We start from the raw sequence: 20388 nt of genomic DNA, 5'->3' as shown, positions 1-20388 counted from the left end.
TACCAGTGCTGCCTGGCGGTGTGCCCACTCCGGTCAGCCTTCTTCTTGCTGAGACCGGTACCATGGGCCGTGGTCACCACTCGCGCAGAACCCACTCCCGCCCTGCAGCTATTACGCTGAAGCAGGACCTACTTGACTTCCTGTTGCCGAAACTCCGCTTAGATAACATTTACCCTGATGTCTCCAATCCTGACCCTGGCTCGTCCACTGACTATACTGCCCTCACCAGTCCCGACCCTGCTATGTACGACTACGAACTGCGCAATCCGGATCCGACTACGTGGTCTCAGGTCGGTGATTATGTAACCCCACCTCAGCCGACCGGTCCTGGTTTGTGGCGAGCACAACCGTGACAGAACTGTACAGCGGTGTAAGGTCAGGGATTAAAACTGCAGTTCAAGCAATATCCTATGTGGTAGTTTTTTTTTTTTTTTTTTAAATCAGTTCTGTACTATGAGAAAATATTTTTAATGTTTCTAATACAGGCAGCATTTCCAAAGTGACAGCCCCCTTCTGATAGGCTCTGGCTCTTGAGCCCCACCCTCTCGCTAGAAGTGCACCAATTGTATCTAGTAACTGCCCAGTCAATCAGAGGAGGGAGTGCAAGAACAGAGCATGAGTGTGTGGCAGTTTAGCCAGAGTATGGGGGTTCGAAGAGCGAGAATGGCAGAGAAGAAGAGGAGCATGTAGGTTAGGGCGGAGTTGTATTTCAGGACCAGGTTGTCAGTCTGTAGCGGAGTAGAGAGAGGACAGGGAGGAGCACAAAGTGGGGGGGGAAAAGTGAGTTTTTAAATGTTAAAGCTGGGGGGAGAGTCTGATGGTACGTGATAGGGAAATCCAGTGAGAGGGTGCAGTACGTGAGAAGTCTCGTGGTGGGAGTGAAAGGAGGTAATAAAACAGGAGGAAAGGCAGATGTTGTGGGCAGAATGTAGTAGCTAGTCATTAATGTATATATTTGGGGATGAGGGCTGATATGCAAGGCGGAAGGGGGGCAGCATCCTTAATAGCTTTGTAAGTCAGAGCTAGAGTTTAAAATTTGATTCTAGTGGATATGAGAAGCCAGTGAAGGGATTTTGGTAGAGGAGCAGCAGAAGTGGAGTGATAAGTGAGGAAGGTGAGTCTGGTAACAGCATTTTGGATGGATTGAAGATGGGACAGGTGGGCAAGGGGAATACCAACAAGAAGGTTGCAGTAGTCAAGGTGGGAAAACATGAGTGAGTGAATTAGGATTTTAGTTGCATCATGAGAGAAAAGGGCGTATCTCGACAATACTTCAGAGGTGGAAACAGCAGGACTTCGGGAGGGACTGAATGTGATGAATGAAGGCGAGACCAAAAATCAAAGATGACCCCTAGACAGCGGGCTTGAGGTGTTGATGAGATGGGGCGTTATTGACAGTGAAGAAAAGTAAAATAAATGGAGATTTTAAGGCACCTTTAAAGCGTTCTCACATTATAAACTGCCGTGTATAACCCTGCAATGCCATGACCAAAAAACCTGGTCCTATCAGACCGACTATACACCAGTTGGACACCCCAACTAAGTTCATCAAATCAAATAAGCTTTATTGGCATGACAAAAGAACATTTCAATATTGCCAAAGCATGAATAATAGGGGATAGGGTACAATGAATACACAGTACATGAATAACAGGGGGTAGGGTATTATGGTTACACAGTACATGAATAACAAAGGGTAGGGTATTATGGTTACACAGTACATGGGTAACAGTTACACATGGTTCATGCTACACATGGTCACGAACGGCACACTTGTGAGCATGTGACTTGTATATATAACACGGGTTAATAAACAGCTATCTAGCGGACACATTTTTCACCTATGCAATGTACCTAAAATTAATAATATTCCCCATCATTCCGTCACAATATAGATCTTTACTTGCTTTCACCTCAAAAGAGATATCAAGAAATCCCTTGCAGAGTCTTTGGTCCCTGTTTACTAAAGAAAATATGCACTGAACACACAGAAATCTGTTCTAGCAACATGTGTCTGGAAATATAAATCACACATGCACAGTTCAATCAGAGCCCAAAGTCATTACTTATTCAAGTTTAGATTGAATATATGAAATTAGTGCTGTGCTTAGATTACAGAAACAGATTACAGTATTAAGAAATGCAGACCGTTTCTTCAAAATAAGAGGATAAACAAAGAATATGATCCATTCCAAAGAGATCATTGGCGCATGAAAGATGAGAATTTACGTTTCTGACAGAGCACACCTCTGTTAAATTCTGATTTCATAACTCGAATGCAGGGTTTATATTCTAAATTCACTTCATTGAAACACAGCATAAACCCATCTTCTGGGTGTGTCAACTCCCCTTATGACAAGGAAAAAAGGACCTTTCATTCAAATAAAAAAGCTGCCTGAACATATGAAATAATTAATTTCTATAATATTTAGAACGCCATCTTCACTGTTGTGTTTGTATAATTAACATACATGCATACAGTAGATATCAAATATGCCGAACCAATTAATGGCGTTTGCGTGATAAAACAGATATATAGCAACCAATCATTCTCGGTATCAATGTAAATCAGCTAATCGCAACTGTTACAAAGATTCATCTGTAATGTTCGTGAATCATTTTTACACCCATGATATCTTTACATTTAGTAAATCTACACAATTCTGGAATACCTTCCTGGCCACACGCCTTGCTATTTGCAGATCTCCTTGAGGAATTCCTTTTAAGATACATAAGAGTGTTTTTGTTTATTTCAACTGTCACAGAAGAATTGTGACACCAGATTCCTAAAACCAGGCCTTGGCCTGATATAACCCATGGTATAAAAACACAAAAACTAGGTACACTTGACCTGCCGTAAAAAAACAATTCCCTGTATTTTTAATAGAACTTGTAGCTCAAGTTAACGGTTTGTGTCCCGGTCTATTAAAATACTGAATATTGTGATGGTATTTTCATTACACCACACATTAAATCACAAAATGGGTAAAAGACAATAGGCAGAAACACACATGCACACGGCGAAGGGAGAGAGTTAATAGGGTGCAGCATGGTTATCTCTTCTCTCCACTCAGTTCTGTGGTTTCAAGGCTTTTTTCTTATAATGTCAATGTGGGGCTGGGCTGTGTTACAGAAGAGGGTGTTACAAGCTCTCAGCAGCTGTCACTGTGCCCTGACATTTTAACATAGGAGTCGCAATCATGTAAACCCATTGCTGCTGTAGGGGCAAATAAAAAGATTGCTATAGCCACTAGGAGCCCACATTTTAGGAATACCGCAGTTTTTCAAACTGATCGTGCAAAAAGATTTAGATTTCTAGAATGTGGAAACTGCTTAGAAACCCCTTTTTACACATCCCTTCCATACCACCAGGTAAAGAAACTCCCCAGACACAGCACACCCTCCCCTTAGACCCCCCCATCCCCAGGACTCCCTCCCCTTAGACGCCCCCAGGCACAGGACCCCTTCTCTTATGCACCCTCCCCTTATGCACCCCCAGGCACAGGACCCCTGCTCCCCAGTGGTGAGTGAGGGTTGGGATATGACCGCAGCAGGATCAGGGGTGGCTATATCAGGGGGTGCAGGCACACATGATCAGGACGCAGCACATCTCACCGGTCGCTAGATGAAGCTGCGGGATTTAGGTGCATGGAAAGAAACTACTGACACTCTCATCTTCATGGGGACACCGTACAGGAACAAGCACAGGGCAGGGGGGGTGGGACGGACACACCGTACAGAGACAGGGCAGGGGGGTGACACTGTGCACACACAGTACCAGCTGTACCCGAGACTCGGTCACGGTATGCAAGCTGCGCAGTGATAGGTCAGTGTATGTAACCTGCGCAGTGATAGGTCACACTGTATGTAAGCTGCGCAGTGATAGGTGTACCGGAGGCAGAGAGTCTGTCTATTGGGAAGTCACACATAATCTCGCAACCCACTTGAGGACGTGTGGGAAACGTCACCACCGTCCCTATTGGTGGAGGGAACATGAGAGCTCTCTCGGTATTTGCGGATTAGGCTGTCAGTCACACGCCCGCTGTGTTCTTATGACGTGCCAGCCTGTTGTTGCTAGGGGCGTGGTTACACGTTGCTGTCAGGTGACTTAGCAGTAGTGTAGTGGAAACAGCACTGCTTTCTATTGGGAGAGAGGGGGGTGTCTGGTGTTCTGTTATTGGTGGAGGGTATGTGTGAGGCACTCTTCCTATTGGTGGAGGATGTGTGAGCACTCTTCCTATTGGTGGAGGATGTGTGAGCACTCTTCCTATTGGTGGAGGATGTGTGAGCACTCTTCCTATTGGTGCAGGCCACATGTTAACCTCTTCACTACTAGAGCGGTGCCTGCAGCTAGGGGAGGCAGCTGCTGGGATGAACTGTTGACATGTTTGTAATGGTGCTGTAAGGCAGCGGCGTGTAACCTGTACTCCACATAGGAAGTCAGTGACTGTCTCTAAAGAAATGTTTGAAATGCTATGTTACGCACTTTAAGACCCATATTTACTAAGCAGCCTTCTGACTTGGATGGGCTGTGAGGTGAATTCCAGGGTGGGAAGGTATCCAGTGGGGCAGAAGGCTGCTTAGTAAATATGGGCCTACAGTATATGTAAAGCCAACACATTTCTCAAAAACTCGTGAGAGATTTTGACAAATATAACCTGTTCTGTGTCAAGGGCTGTATGTATTTGCCGTAAGCTCCTCGGGGATCAAAAAGTTCTATCCAAATGTATATACTGATACTGTACGAATATAATATTTGGAAAGCCTTTGTTCTAAAGAGCTACGAAGTCAGTGCTGTAAGCAATGATCAAAATTAGTATATTAGATGTAACGGGTTTTCTGGACTAGCCTGACCCACCCAATCTCATATTGGCCCCTGTGGTCTAACCAGTCCCCATTACAGTGTGATGTCTGGTGGTGCACCTGTTGGCAACAGGACTCCTGAGTCTCCCGCATGATGTTGTGTGGGGATTGCCAACCCAGACAGGCAGCTGAGGCAGTGTGCTTGAGTCCTACCTAGATCCAGTGCAGCGCCTCCACCTCATCAGGATCCCAGCTTGAGCTTGTGGATGGTCCTGGCGAGGAACTCCTCTGTGGTGCTTCTCTCTGTGCAATTACTCCACACTTACACACGAGAGTATATTTCAACAGGGTCATCTTTATTAGTACGGTGGGCCAGCTGCCCTCCACAATGGGTGAATTTAGCCCTCCATTGTTCACCGTACTTTCCTTTTGAAAGGTATAGTCCTCCTAATGTAGGGATTCCCTATCCCCGCAGGGATATCTCCCCTGTGACCAGGTCCCTGGTCACAGTTCCATACACTGTCCTTCCAACAACTTCTTAACTCCTCTATAACTCAGCAAACACACACACACACTAACTTTTGATCAGTGCTGGGCCTTATGTATCCTCTGGGGGCTGACACAACTCTGACATCACTAACCGTGGAGTCAGAGCCTGTGACCACTCCCATCCATACATAGGGCACCTCACCAGGGTGTGAGGGCAAACCTCCATGATTACTGCTGGCATGCCCATATCTTACCAGGCCTTACTGTCAGCAGGAGAGATGACTGCAGCCATTTTAGAGCATGGCTACATAAAAATAAATAGAAATCTGATTAGAAATAGGGTAGGATCCCTCCGGTTGTTGAATCTTTTTGTATTGCAGACATTCAGATGTATGAGACATTATCGTGTGATTTCCCGCTGCTCCGTTTGTTTTGAGTTGCAACATAATGTAGTGCCGTACAGGTAAATAATGGTGCAACAACACCTGCTTCATCAGTGTTAATTTATCAAATTAGGGATTTTATGGGAAATTAAGCTTTTAGACTTGGGTGGTTAAAATGTTAATTTAACACGTGTAAAGGATAGAGAAATACGTTGCTGGCTTCTCTCGCTGATACGGTTTGAGATAAGCTTAGTTAAACCTGGGGGTTATGTTATGTATAGGCCTAAGGAGCTGAAGGCTGTTTAAGTGCAGCTAGATTCTATGGCAGGTCCCTGGCTGTGATTTACTGTATGTAAAGCCAGGTGCGTAGCTATATCCCGGCCAAAGCGCTCTTGGGGGACCCGCTCTCTAGCGTTGACAATGAGACCGGCACTTGGCTACTGCGCATGCGCGGTAGGAAAGAGCCGATCGCACATGCACGGTAGGAAAGAGCCGATCGCGCATGTGCGGTAGGCAAGAGCTGATCACGCGTACGTGGTAGGCAAGAGCTGATCACGCATGCATGGTAGGAAAGAGCTGATCACTCATGCGCGGTAGAAAAGAGCTGCTCGCGCATGCACAGTGAGAAAAAGCAAATCGCGCATGTGCAATAGGAAAGAGCTGATCGCGCAAGCCCAGTGGGCAAGTACCGGTTGCTCATGTGCGGCCAAACACAATACAAAAAATTTGCCCGTGCATGCTTTGCTACGCTACTGTGTAAAGCTATCTAGGAATTTAGGGTTTAGATGGGAAAAGTGCACAAAACTAGTGAAGCAGATTGTGCTACTCATGTTTTTCTAAATTACCTGACCCATGGGGGGTAAATAAGTAGAAAGGTCTCTCTGTTTTAGCTGAAGATCGCTACTCTGTCTGGTTATTGGGAAAGTGTTCATGTTGTAAACTATCCTATTTCATTTGAAAAGTTTTTAAATAGTGTTATAGTTTATAAATTCATTAATATCGTACTCTTTATTAGTAATATATGAAGAAAAGATGCACGCTTTTGTATAAAACGAACATGCTTTTCAGCCACAACAGAAATAGCCTTTAAGCACTGTATTGCCAAAAAACAATGTATCAGGTCATTTATCTCTCTTTAAGAGACTGTGAGCCAAAATATTCTTTACATTTTGATTTTTTTTTTATAAATCACTTGTGGTTTATTTTATAGTAATGTTTTATGAACAGGATCTAAATGTAATATCACCAATGTTTACATAAAATCTCATCTGTTTATAGTTTGTAATAAATGCAGTTAGTTTATCTGTGGAATTTATGTGGAATTTTTTCTTTATGCTTAATTTTATTTCTATATTTCAAATATGTTACACGCTCTCTAGGTGACCTTATCCCATCTTTTGAGTTCAAATATCACCACTGCAGATGACACACATTTACTTTTCAACCCCTGACCGTACACCGGCTGTACAGACCAAAGTTTCTGAATGTCTCCTCGCTTTATTATTCTGGATGGCCCTCAAACTTAACATGTAAAAAATGGGAGCTCCTCATATTTCCTTCCAAACCTGGCCCTACTACCTCCTTCTACATTACTGTTGGCAGCACTATCATACACCCAGTATCACAAGCACACTGTCTAGGGGTCACATTTGACTCCTCCCTCACATTCGCCTCTTACATTCAAAATGTAGCTATAACATGTCCATTTTTCCTCCTTAACATTGCAAAAAGATGCCTTTTCCTCTGTCGCTCTATTGCTAAAATACTAACACAGGCCCACATTGTCTCCCGGCTCGACTATTGTAACCTACTGCTGTCCGGCCTTCCTGCATCTCACCTGTCTCACCTGCAATCTATATCTGTCTCAGCGTCTCCCTTGCTGAAATCTCTCTCCTGGCTTCCTATCAAATCCTGTATCACACACACAATGCTCCTACACACTTTTAACGCTATAAAACTGGGACAAATGTAGTGCATGCGCCTGTGAAGGGCGAGCACCGACGGTGCAAAGGGCAAATACAGTCTGCGCAGACGCGATCAGCTTTTGCTGATCGTGCATGCGCACGAGCACCAGTTAGAGTCTATCGCGCATGCGCAGTCAGCGGGATTCAAAACCAAGACAGCACCACAAAAGTTGGGACAGAGGCCTAAAAACCAGGACTGTGCCAGCTAAACCAGAACATCTGGTCACCCTATTATCTATTCTTCTGCCCCTCCTTACATCTCAGCCCTAATTTCTCACTATACAGATGCAGCGGCCGTTATTCAAACAAATCACGGAGCCGTTTTTGTGTGCACTGCTGTACTCCACGCGGCATTAACGCTGCAAATCGCCCCAGGCACACGTGTTTATTGTGGTTGCTTTGTTTGAATTTCATGGATTCTTTCTTTGTGTGCAATTAAATGCAATGAAATTAATGAATTGCAATGTGTACAGTAAGTACTGTGCTACTGTGTCAATGTCAGGTGTTTAAATACCAGAACACTAAAATGCAATTTTCTGAACTCGCATCTTAAGGCGGTACGGTTGGAGAAATCACGCGCCATGACGTGGGTATTCCGAGGTATACAACGCGTGAAGTGTTCGAATAACGGCCGCTGCATCTGTACATCATCCCTACTCTTGCATTCTGCTTAAGGACGTCTTTCCCTTTTGGACCTAAAGCCCTCTCCTGCATTAAACAATTCTCCCTCACTGCCCCACACCTCTGGAATTGCCTTTCCCCTCAATATCCAATTAGCACCCTATCTATCCACCTTTAAGACCCACCTCCTTAACGTAGCATAGGAGTAGTTCCTTGCCTGATACTGTACACTCCATACATTGGCCTGAGCCCCTTGCAAACGCCCTTTACAGAATACCTTCCTATTGTCTCTGTACGTTCCTCCAACTAACCAATTAGATTGTAAGCTCTTCGGGTGTAGACTCCTAATGTTATTTTTATGTCTGAAGCACTTATTCCCATTATGTGTTATTTGTATTATTTATATTATTATGTCACGTGTATTACTGCTTTGACGCGCTATATAAATAAAAATATACATACATACAAAAGAGAGTTCCTATCTGTAGCCTTTGCCTTCATGTATGCCCCCTGAACCAAACCCACATAGTAACCTTTATTCAAAAATTATTTTTTGGGGGGGTAAAAGCTTGTTTGTCAAATTGAACTAAATCAGAACAATTTTTGTGCAAGCGTTAAAATTGGCCATATGGAATCTTTGAGATTAACCTTCCATGATGGTAACTGGTTGCAGCCAAATACGTACTTTTGTTGCACTGACCTCCTTATCAAAAATGAATGTGTGAATTTTTCCATCCTAAATATATAGGCTATTTTAAGATCAAACAAATGCAATGATTTTTTCACAATTTGTACCAATACATTTAAAATTAACCTAATTTGAGGTAATCTACAAGAGACAAAGATGACTAATTTCCCTCCCCAATTAAAATACTATCATCAATGCATTTCCACCACATAATGATCTGTAGTGGAGATATTATACTGCTGTGCGAGCCTTTATTCTAAAACTTCTCAGCCGTTGTCGTTGCATCTCCTGTATTCCACGCACTATAAATTTTGCATCCCCCGTTTTCATGCCGCATTCGCGCCGCCTAGCACCCGCGGTTGATCTGTTTAATTATAATGGTTTGGGATTTAATTGGGGCAATTCTTCGCGTTTCCGCCAGGTGGCAGATATTCATGAATTGTAATGAATTCTAATGTATACGCTACTCAATACTACTCATATTGCCCCTGCACACGGAGTTAGAGGAGGGTATTTGATAGGTCAAATCTGGACCTAGGGCAGGAAACCTTTTCTTTACTCTACTCAGGGAGTTTTCATCACGCAGCTGCTATATTCTTTGGTCTCAGATATGATGGTAGTCGAGCTCGGAGAAGCAAAGATTCAATGCACACAAGGTGGTTGAGTTCTCTCTTCTGTTTAATAGGTACAAAGAGCAATCTTTTATACCAACAGCAAGGACAAAACATTGTGTGTCAATTCCATACATCTGTTTCAAACTGAGTTCCCATGTATAGATCATACATCTAAAATTACATATACCATCTGGCCTAAATTGGTGGGAACAGGGATAAAAGGTCAATAACTACCAATGGGGTAAGAAACAAGACTAGTGGTCTTGTTTCTTATGATCTTATTTCTTATGCAATAGATATCCTGGGACAGCTGGTCCAAAGCTGAAATACTTTTACCATCTAGTCTTCTGAGAAAATAAAGCTTGACACATACTGTTTTAACCTTTTCAGTCCCTGAAAAGAACAGATCTGACAGATTCAATTTTTAACCTTACAGTATTGGTGTGTGATGCCAGATTTTCCAGTATCTTTGATCATGGAGACTTCAAAAGCAGAAAGGTCAGATTTAATCAAAATAAGAATCGTCAATCCCAGGCCAGCAATGTAACAGCGCCAGCACCGGCTTACAATAACGGTCCGACCGTCAGATGACCGGCAACCCTTGCTATCTGTCCCCGCCAGGATACCTGCAAAACTTCCAGCCTGAGCCTGATTTTACGTACAGATACCAGCAAGCTTGCATGTACCAAAAATATTTCCAGCTTCATCAGCTGTCAACTTCAGGTGTAGCAGGCCCGCTGTCACCTGTCAACTACGTGTATAATCAAGAATACGGGAGTGACAGTGGCTCATCAACACCCATTTGGCAAAGTCAATAATGAAGGTGAATACAGTATAATTTACTACAGTAACTACCTGTATTACACTACCTGCAGTTCAAGCTGCCGTATTTTATTCTTTTTTTTAAATATCAATACATTATGCACACAGACAAGTGATTAGTTACTAAATAACCTTGAGAAAAGCAATTGATTAAAGGAGAACGGACCAATCTGATCGGTCCGTTCTCCTGTAATCAATCGCTTTGCTCAAGGTTATTTAGTTCTATTATTTTATTCACAATTCTAGAAAATGTAGTCTAGCAATATGATTGGCTGAGCAGTTACTACAGTAGATACTGAACAATTGGTGGAACTCTAGACACATGCGTGTATGTCTCATGGTACCTTGTTGAAATGCATATGCGTATCATCGCATCCCCACCCACCTCGCACGCAAAATCTTAATACAGTAACAAGACAACAGTAATGCAACCGTTTATCATCCACCACCTCCCCCATCTCCCCCCCGAGCCATTCATGAAAATTCTTAAATGTGATAACACGCTTGGGAAGATTAAACTAAGCCACAAAGCCATCCATTACAAATGAATGGTTTGGGGGTGGTGTCGATAAGAAGTAGAAATACTTTTGCCTTGTGTGTGTGGGGGAGGGGGGAGAGGGGTAGAGCACTGTTCTGTATGCTGGATTATTAGTTCAAAGAAATATTTTCAACAGGTCATCATAATGTTTTGAACCCCACACCCCCAAATAAAAATCACAGTATACCACCCACCTCATAAAGTACGTACATGACTAGTGTAGAATTAAAAAGCTACAGTAGTGATTGATTCTCAGAATAGCAAAAATTGTTATGCAAGACCATGTCCAGAAACGAAAAAAAAGTTTTTTTTTCAGACTTGAAATTCACATTGTATACAACAAAAAACAAAACAACAAAAATACCCAAAGCTACTTCCATTGTGACAAAAATACACAGTGCAATACCTATATATGTCTTGTAAAAAGGGTAATTTAGTTTAACCCTTTGGCCAAAGCATCTTAAGCCTGCTGCCACTTACAAGGCATGACCGAAAGCAGGTCCTAACACTCATCTGGGTTAACATTCTTATTTACCTGTATAATTACAGGAAGAATGATCACATTGGATCTGTCATAACCTGGCAAAATGAAATTGACCTGCCAACTTGGAAAGTGGGATGAGGCAAGCTTAAACCTTGGGGGGGAGGGACCACTACCCTCCCATAAGCAACTGAGACCAGCTGCACACAGTTAGCAAAATACACATATTCCCAACAAGCTCTGAGAAAACCCAACCATTACCACATAATATAAATATATATATATATATATGAACAACAAGAAAAGAAAGCGCCCGATCCTAGTGCAGCATGAAAAAATACAATTTAATAAAAATGAATATGAATAAAACCAACAAATGCGAACTCACAAACACAGGATAAATAAATGCATATAATGAGTATACTCATTCGCCAACCGCCCACGTTGTGCCTTGGATGGCGCGCCCTCTCTCTGTCTGGGTTTTCTCAGCTCTGCTGAACCGACATCCAGCAGGGGATACAGGATAAAGCTCACCACAATGTGACCCGGAAGTCCTCCACAATGTTAGTGTATCCGGATATGAGGTCTGCAGTCCGTGACCCCGCGATGCAGGGGCTGATCAGAGAAGTCTCTCTGCACTCCCAAAGGCAGTCCGTAATGAGGTGGGCAGTGAGGATAGAGTCAAAATGTATATCACGGTGTGACAGCAGCTAAAAAACGCTCTTCTCTACGCATTTCTTCACATAAAGTGATTTCATCAGGAGAGATCTCCTGATGAAATCACTTTATGTGAAGAAACGCGTAGAGAAGAGCGTTTTTTAGCTGCTGTCACACCGTGATATACATTTTGACTCTATCCTCACTGCCCACCTCATTACGGACTGCCTTTGGGAGTGCAGAGAGACTTCTCTGATCAGCCCCTGCATCGCGGGGTCACGGACTGCAGACCTCATATCCGGATACACTAACATTGTGGAGGACTTCCGGGTCACATTGTGGTGAGCTTTTTCCTGTATCCCCTGCTGGATGTCAGTTCAGCAGAGCTGAGAAAACCCAGACAGAGAGAGGGCGCGCCATCCAAGGCACAACGTGGGCGGTTGGCGAATGAGTATACTCATTATATGCATTTATTTATCCTGTGTTTGTGAGTTCGCATTTGTTGGTTTTATTCATATTCATTTTTATTAAATTGTATTTTTTCATGCTGCACTAGGATCGGGCGCTTTCTTTTCTTGTTGTTCACAGATTTCTGGGAGTTCGTTGGTCCTTGATGAGAGCAGCCAGATCCTAGCATGGACCCTTGGTTTGGTTGATATATTTTTACATTTTTCACATTTTTCATTTTTATTTTTATTTTTATCTTTGACACACTTAGTGTCATTTTTTCTGTATATTTCCATTCATCATTCATTTAGTATCATTCAGGAGGGATTCATTAGTGCAGTAGTCAAACTACCAACACATGCCATTTTATTATATTTGTATTGTTCACTGGCATATATTTGTGTTTACAGCAGCTTTTTAAACATTGGCACTCAGCATTTTATTATAACATATTGCATGTATTTTTATTAGTGTGAGTCAATCATCCATAATACTGTTGCATTCACTTTTGCCATTCACCTTTGCTATATCCATTTAATACAATCATTTGGTAATTAGTCTGATTTTACACCTGAGGAGCGCAGTCCATTCTTTGTTTGATATATATATATATATATATATATATATATATATATATATATATAAGTGTCAAAAGGAGTGCTAGTGGGCGTGCCTAAATGTATACAACAAAAAACTAAAATGCCCATAGCTACTTCCATTGTGACAAAAATACACAATGCAATACCTATATATCTCTTGTAAAAAGGGGCAAGCTTAAACCTTGGGGGGCAGCAAGCTTAAGACGCTTTGGCCAAAGGGTTAAACTAAATTACTTTTTACAAGAGATATATAGGTATTGCACTGTGTATTTTTGTCAGAATGGAAGTAGCTTTGGGCATTTTTGTTGTTTTGTTTTTTTATTTTTTGTTGTTATACATTTAGCCACGCCCACTAGCACTCCTTTTGACACTTATATGCATATATATATATATTATGTGGTAATGGTTGGGGTTTCTCAGAGCTTGTTGGGAATATGTATATTTTGAAATTCACATTGAATGAGAAGTCATATACGCATGCGCCTAAATGTGATGACACGCATATGCGTTTCAACAAGGTTCCAATGAGAAGTACACGCATGCACATGAAATAAAAACAGTATGAAAAGAAGAGCAAGCCTAGCAAAAGTATTAATTAATAAATAATACATATAGAAATGTGATGACACGCATACAGTACGCGTTTCAGCAAGGTTCCAATCCGCATGAGCGGAAAAAATATTTTGTATTCGGAAGAAGACGCGACGTTATATTTTTGTAATACTGTATTTCTTTTCCCTTTATTATCCTGTATACAGTACAGTATGTGTCCTCATATTTTTTATGTGTATGGCTAAGGAGTCTCAGACTACTGTATACAGTATGAACTCGTAACGTTAATCTCTGCTTCAAATATAAATCTTCAAATTACAATTACTGTACATACACACACAGACTTGCAGAACTGTACAGCTGTACATTACTGTAGGTTGAATTGCTATTAGACTTTTAAGACAACAGCTCGCGATCGCCCAATTGAGTTTCTAGACGGTATTGCAGACAACGCTAAAATGCAATTTTCTGCGTCCGATAGAAACCCGAGTCAATTGCAATATGGTTGGAAAACATAGCACGTCATGATCTTGTATTCAGAGCGGTACGCCGGGCGAGGTTTTAGAATAAAGGCCGGCGCCTCTGTACATTGACATTCCAAATATGACGTCATTCAGAGAAACCCATAAATAAATTGGTGAAACTGGGGCAAACCGAGTGCCCATCGCCATTCCACATAATTGTCAATAAAACTGGTTTATCACAGAAAAAATAAATGTTTTGTAATATAAAGGAAATACTACTGTAAAATAAAATTGAGTCGCAGATCAGGGAGAGAGGAGTCTTTATGTAGAAAGTAACTCACTGCTTCCAAACCATCTGAATTTCAGTGGTGAAAGTAGACTGGTACGGTCTGGTGCCGTTATCGCTCACCGGTATGATTTATTTGGGATTTTAAGATTTATTTTTCGAATTCTAACCTAACCTAACCTCCACTGCGACACCTAACAGTCAGAAACTAAAGAAAACTAGTCTGACTCTCTCTCTGTGTCTCTCTCCCTGCCTCTCCGTGTCTCCCCAGCAGAAGCTGGCTCCGGTCAGGGACATAGGCTGTCCTAACATGGGCATTTCCATTTATGAGCATATCCATATTAGGTCATCCATGTCACTGACCGGAGCCATCTTCTGCTGGGGAGACACGGAGAGGCAGAGAGATGAGATGGAGAGGGAGAGATAGGTTAGTTTTCTTTAGTTTTGGTCAGAAGATTAACGTTGCGGGGGTCCCATTCAGAAACAGGGACCACAGCTGCATTAGTCCTTACTTTTTTTTGGGTTGCGATGTAACCCGAAAACAGTAAGTCGTGATACATCACTCTAGCTGTACTACAATACTGTAATAATGTATTATTTGAATGAGCGCCAATGGAACCATTGAGCCTCTCTTTTCCAAATACTGTATGAGGAGCCCTCTTTCTTTATGCTTTTGCATGCAGGCGCAGGCAGCGTAACGTACAGGTCACCGTGACACCATCTCTCATTCTCCAGAAGACTACTGCCGGACGTATATTCTGTGGTTCAGTGTTGTTTAGTTGTATGGATCAATCTACCTCTATGGTGTTTTTGGTATAAATTTGAAAAAATGTCAAGTTCAAACAAACTGCCGTAAGCGTTGGACCTCCCTACATAGAGTGAAATCCTACACCCTATGTGCAATCATGGCTAGGTAAAGGACGTCGGTGGCACATTCAAATGAGGGCATGGCTCGATGGGAAAGAAACGAGATCACACCTACTATGAAGACTTGGGGAAGTGTTTATGAATTATATATCTTTAGCCTCTTCCTTATTTCCAGGAGAGTACCCTAAGACACTCCAGTTCCAACCTCCAATGCTGTGAATGCCTAGGCGAGTATCTGTAAGAATAAAAATCTACTTTCACCACCAGGGCCGCCAAGAGGAGGGGGGAGCTGGGGCAATTGTCCCAGGCCCACCTGGGGGTGTGGGGTGCTCCACCTCCGGGCCTGCCTCTCTCCTTGCCGGTCTGTCGCAGAAGTTTGGCCCAACCCCCGAATCCGAGAAGCATGAGTCCAACTCCCTACCCCAAGGTTAGTGTGTAGTGTGGTGGGGGTATTGTGTGTGTGTGTGTAGGGGGATTGGTGGGGTATTGTGTGGAGGTGTTGATGTTGGTGTCTGTGTGTGGTGTATTGTGTGTGTGGGGGAGGGAGTTTGTGGGGCTGTAGGTGTGTTTGTGTAGGGTGTCTGTGTAGGGGGGTTTGTGTGTATGCAGGGTGTGTGGAGGTTTGTGTGTGTGTGTGTGTTTTGGGGGGGGGTGTATGCCTGTGTGTAGGGGGCTTTGTGTGTGTGTGTGTGATTTTGGGGTCTGTGTGAATGTGGGTGTAGGGGATTTGTGTGTAGGGGGCTTTGTGGGCATAGTGTGTGTGGTAGGGGTATTTTGTTTGTGGGGGAGGGGGATTATTGTGTGTAGGGAGGTTGTAGGGTCATCGTGTGTGTTGGAGGGTTGCGGGAGTATTGTGTGTGTGTGTGTATGTAGGAGCAGTGTGTGTGTGTGTAGGGTATGCGTATTGTTTGTGTGTGTGGGGGGGGGTTTGTGGGGGTATTGTGTGTGTGTGTGTGTGTGTGTGTAGGAAGGGTTTGTGGGGGTATTGTGTGTGTGTGTGTGTGTGTGTGTGTGTGTGTGTAGGAAGGGTTTGTGGGGGTTTTGTGTGTGTGTAGGAAGGGTTTGTGGGGGTATTGTGTGTGTGTGTAGGGGGTATTGTGTATGTGTGTGTGTGTGTGTGCGGTTGGTTTATTGTTTGAGTGTGCAGGGGGTGGTTGTGGGGGTATTGTGTGTGTAGGGGGAGTTATAGGAGTATCGTGTGTGTGTAGGAGGGTATTGTGTGTGGGGGGGACGGAGTTTGTGGGGGTATTTCATGGCCAGGGAGGAGGGAGGAATTGAGCGGGGGGTTGAGTGTGAGTAATGAGGGATTGAGGGAGTGGGATTTAGTGAGAGTAGGGGGGTGAGTGTGTGAGGGGTTTAAGAAGGGAGAGGAAAGATTGGAGAGGAAGAGTGTAATACGGGAAGAGTGAGAGGGGGGAGAGTGAAAGAAAGGTGGCGAGAGAAATACATTGGGGAAGGGGGATTAGAAGGGAGTGAGAGTTTTTATAAGAAACAAGGGTGGGCTTGCAATTCTGCCGACACGGGTGTGGGGAGGGCACCGGGTGGGGGGCGAGGGGGCAGTGGGAACTGTAGACCTGGGTCCTGGGAAAGCTTTCAGCTGCCCTGTTTGTCACGGGAGACCAGCACTTTTAACACCTTAATACCCGGATCCTTTCATTGAGCAAAGCAAGAGATAAAATAAATTGTAATTTATTTACACAATGAACATACACAGCTTGATTTACAAAATATTACAAAAATACACTTACTGGGACGGGGCAAAACAAAATCTTCTATTTCCAAAACAAAATCTTTAGAAATAGAGTCTCTAGGCACAATTTCCCAGGTGCGGGAGTTGTGTGCAAATAAAACCGAAAACAGTCTTTGGATAGGGCGCCGCTCGCAACCCCTGTGTCTCCTCCGCAGCTGCTTACTTCGTTCTACGCAGAGGAGAAATCCAAATGTTGGAAGCAGTGCACAGCTGCAAAAACAGGGCCAGCACCAATGCTGATAGGGTTAAAAATAGTTTATTGGTAACATGGTAACGGGGACAGAGACACACTTTAACGCGTTTCAGGCAAACGCCCTTTCTCAAAGAGTAGATTCGCGTCTAATCAAACTCCCTGTCTTATAGAGAATCCCCCACCTCCAAACACTGACGTCACATTGTAAATTTGGCGCGAGAATCATATGGAGTAATACTATTGGTGGACCCCTCTTCCAAACCACAATCTAGAATGGAAGGTGCGTCCTGTATGAGCGGGGGATACTGTATAAAGTATAGAGAGCAGATGTGATACAATTGAAAGCAACATAAAACACAGACAGACATAAAAAGAAAACAATATTCTAAAATTAGAAAAGAAACAAAGTAATATGAACTAGCGAATTCGGTTCCCTATATGGAACAAGGACATAGAAACAGTAATAAATAAATGTTTAGGATAGTATATAAAAATCAATACATTTTTAAATAATCTATATGTATATATAAGAAAAATAGATATGCATTTATAACAAGCATGAAATCTAAAATGAAAATATTAAATATAGATCAAATAATGTTAATGGAAATCTATTGAAGCCTAATTATTCAAAAAAGTTCAGTATATTAATAAAACATACATTAATAAATTTAGATTATTGCTAATAATAAAATTAACTAACATAAGGAGACAGATATATATATATCCATAAATATAAATAATATTATATTCAATAGTAATGACAAAGATTATAATATAGAAACCAAATTTATTTTAAAAAACGTTTCAATTCCCAGTTCTGGTTCATGCCCCTGGGTGCTAACGTCCCAAGGGCATAGATCCAGAACATCTCTCTACAATTCAGGAGAGCTTCCCTATCTCCTCCTCTAATGTTAGTATTTATATGTTCAAGGGCACTATATGTGAATGTGCTAAGTGATCCTTGAGGACAGTTCATAAAATGACGAGCTACAGGGAATCTGTCATCATGTTTTTTAATGCTTCTGATGTGTTCACCTATTCTGGTTCTGAGTGTACGGATAGTCCTGCCAATGTAACCACTCCCAGAGGCACATCTAAGCAAATATATCACAAAGTTAGTATTACAAGTTATGAATGACTCTATCACATATTTATAATTTGTGTATACATTCTTAATTGACTTAATTGGTGTGGCATATCTGCAGAGACTGCAATCTCCACATTTGAAGAAGCCCTTAGGCCGATTTGATACATTATCCTTGGCTGAGTGATACAAACTGGGTGAAACATGACTACCAATAGTTTTTGCTTTTTTAAACACCATTTTTGGATTAGATCTTGTGTAGTGTTCTAAGTCTTTATCTAATTTCAAGACTGCCCAATGTTTATGTAGGATAAACCTAATCTGTTCAGCCTGTTTGGAGAAAGTGGTCACAAATAGAGGCATCTGGCTAGTCGCATCATTCTGGGCATAAATGTTTCTTTTCGTATTACGTTGTTTAGATAGGAGTGTGTTCTTATCTGTACATAATGCCTGTTCAAAGGCAACCTCCAGATCCCTCTCTCTGTATCCACGATCTCTGAATCTCATCTTCAGTTCCTCTGCTTGCTTGAGAATTGGTAGAATTGGTTCTGGATTCCTTAGTTCTTACGAACTCTTGACTTGGGTTACGATGTTGCAAAGTTTAAGATCCAGCTTAGATGAATCCTTGTTACCGCATGATGGAACTAACTCCTGATCGGCTGCAGGGATTTTTAAACAGTCAAAACCCCTATCTTTAAGCCCTGCAGCCAATCGCTGCGTGGGAACTAACCATCCCACCTATCCCTAGGTTGTCAGTACCTCACAGCACCGGGCAGAGGGCTTCTTAGTATGCTACGGGCATATGCGAACCTCGCACCTTCACCGCTTAGCATACCAAACCAAGCCCCCTTTCCTGGCGACATCTTGTCTACTTCGCCTGGACATCTGCTAGGATGAGGGTACTTGTATTTACCCCTCCCTGCTTAACACCTTACGATGTCGGAACCTTTTTAACAACGGACTTTTCCAGACATCTTGGGACCATGTCAGCGGGATGTCTTACAAGCCCGGTGCTAAATTATGCATGACTCACTCACAGGAATTTCCTGCCAAACATTTCTAAAGTACCGCCATTACAATCTTGAGTGTTTCCCTCTGTTCCGGCTGTCTGAAGGAAAATCCCCTTATGCCCATAATGTTAGAACTATTAAAATATGGGGACTTTCATTCATCAATTTTTATGAAACTTTATAAAAATTGCGTTATAACCTTTTTTATGATTTTACTCCCTCAGCGCTCACAGCAAAACTCAGCGCTCTAGAACCTTCCTAGCAGAAGTTGGCTAAACGCTTATGCGCTGTGTTGCAAGCTGCTGGGTTTTTAAAACCATTTTTCCTATGCGCGGCTATTGAAATACATGTTACAATAACAATCACATTATTCTTGCCACCTTATACCTGGTGGGAGACACACAGACATTTTTTATTAGAAGCACAGTGTTATTGCCATTACTGGGTTGAAGAGCTGACAATCACAATTCCCCAATATGACTCGGGTGCACCCAGCTGGGCATAATACCTTTATTTACTGGCCTGGGTACCCCTTCACCGTCACACTGTTCACCACTGCTGAATGTCTAATAGAAGTGTACAGAGACTGTAAATGTAAAGTGACTAATCTGAAATTGGGCTTCAACACTATATTGTTAAGCAAACCAACAAGAGTTGTGGTGTCTTGCAAAATGGCAGGCAGTTTAACAAACAATTTTTTGCATGAAAGAATCAACACATCACGACAAATTTGTCAGTGATAGACTTTATCCCGGAGATACAGTAGTTGGGCGGCCTGGTTGCTATAGAAGGTCCTTATGACATTTTGGTAAGTGGTACATAATTGGTAAAATACAGTACGAATATAAAGGGAAGAAAAAGCTCATTCTGATTTTGTCAATATCCCCAACGGAAAAAACTCATCCAAAAACGTTCCCAATTTAAATTCATAGTTCACTGTTGGATCTTTCTTAAGATGCAGATAGGAATTAGCATCTGATAGGAGGCACTGTGCTACAGAAATATAAATCAATCCTATCCTTCGACCTTGCTCTGTCTTTGGCAGACCTTTTGGGGTTTCCGCTTTTGAACTC

The 20388-nt window shown here is 42.5% G+C and overlaps 1 protein-coding gene and 1 long non-coding RNA gene across 6 annotated transcripts in view; one reads left to right on the top strand and one right to left on the bottom strand.

The window, feature by feature from the left end:
- IBTK (inhibitor of Bruton tyrosine kinase) overlaps positions 1 to 3829 on the bottom strand; it is an 81322-nt gene extending 77493 nt beyond the window's left edge. Inside the window, exon 1 of one of the 4 annotated variants that reach the window (XM_075597950.1) lies at positions 3616 to 3829. The gene's annotated coding sequence lies outside the window, so the exon portion shown is untranslated. The remainder of the gene's footprint in view (positions 1 to 3615) is intronic. The other 3 variants (XM_075597947.1, XM_075597945.1, XM_075597949.1) reach the window with 3 other exon arrangements.
- A 493-nt stretch (positions 3830 to 4322) lies between these two features.
- Positions 4323 to 20388, top strand: part of LOC142492123 (uncharacterized) — a 67881-nt gene continuing 51815 nt past the window's right edge. Inside the window, exons 1-4 of one of the 2 annotated variants that reach the window (XR_012800754.1) lie at positions 4323 to 4439; positions 5673 to 5755; positions 9999 to 10385; positions 15543 to 15702. This is a non-coding gene — a long non-coding RNA (uncharacterized LOC142492123). The remainder of the gene's footprint in view (positions 4440 to 5672; positions 5756 to 9998; positions 10386 to 15542; positions 15703 to 20388) is intronic. The other variant, XR_012800753.1, reaches the window with a different exon arrangement.

This window comes from Ascaphus truei, chromosome 4 (assembly GCF_040206685.1).
Source record: "Ascaphus truei isolate aAscTru1 chromosome 4, aAscTru1.hap1, whole genome shotgun sequence".
In the NCBI taxonomy this organism is placed as follows: Eukaryota; Metazoa; Chordata; class Amphibia; order Anura; family Ascaphidae; genus Ascaphus; species Ascaphus truei.
The sequence above is the reverse complement of the archived record's forward strand: the minus strand, read 5'-3'. Positions and strand labels throughout refer to the sequence as shown.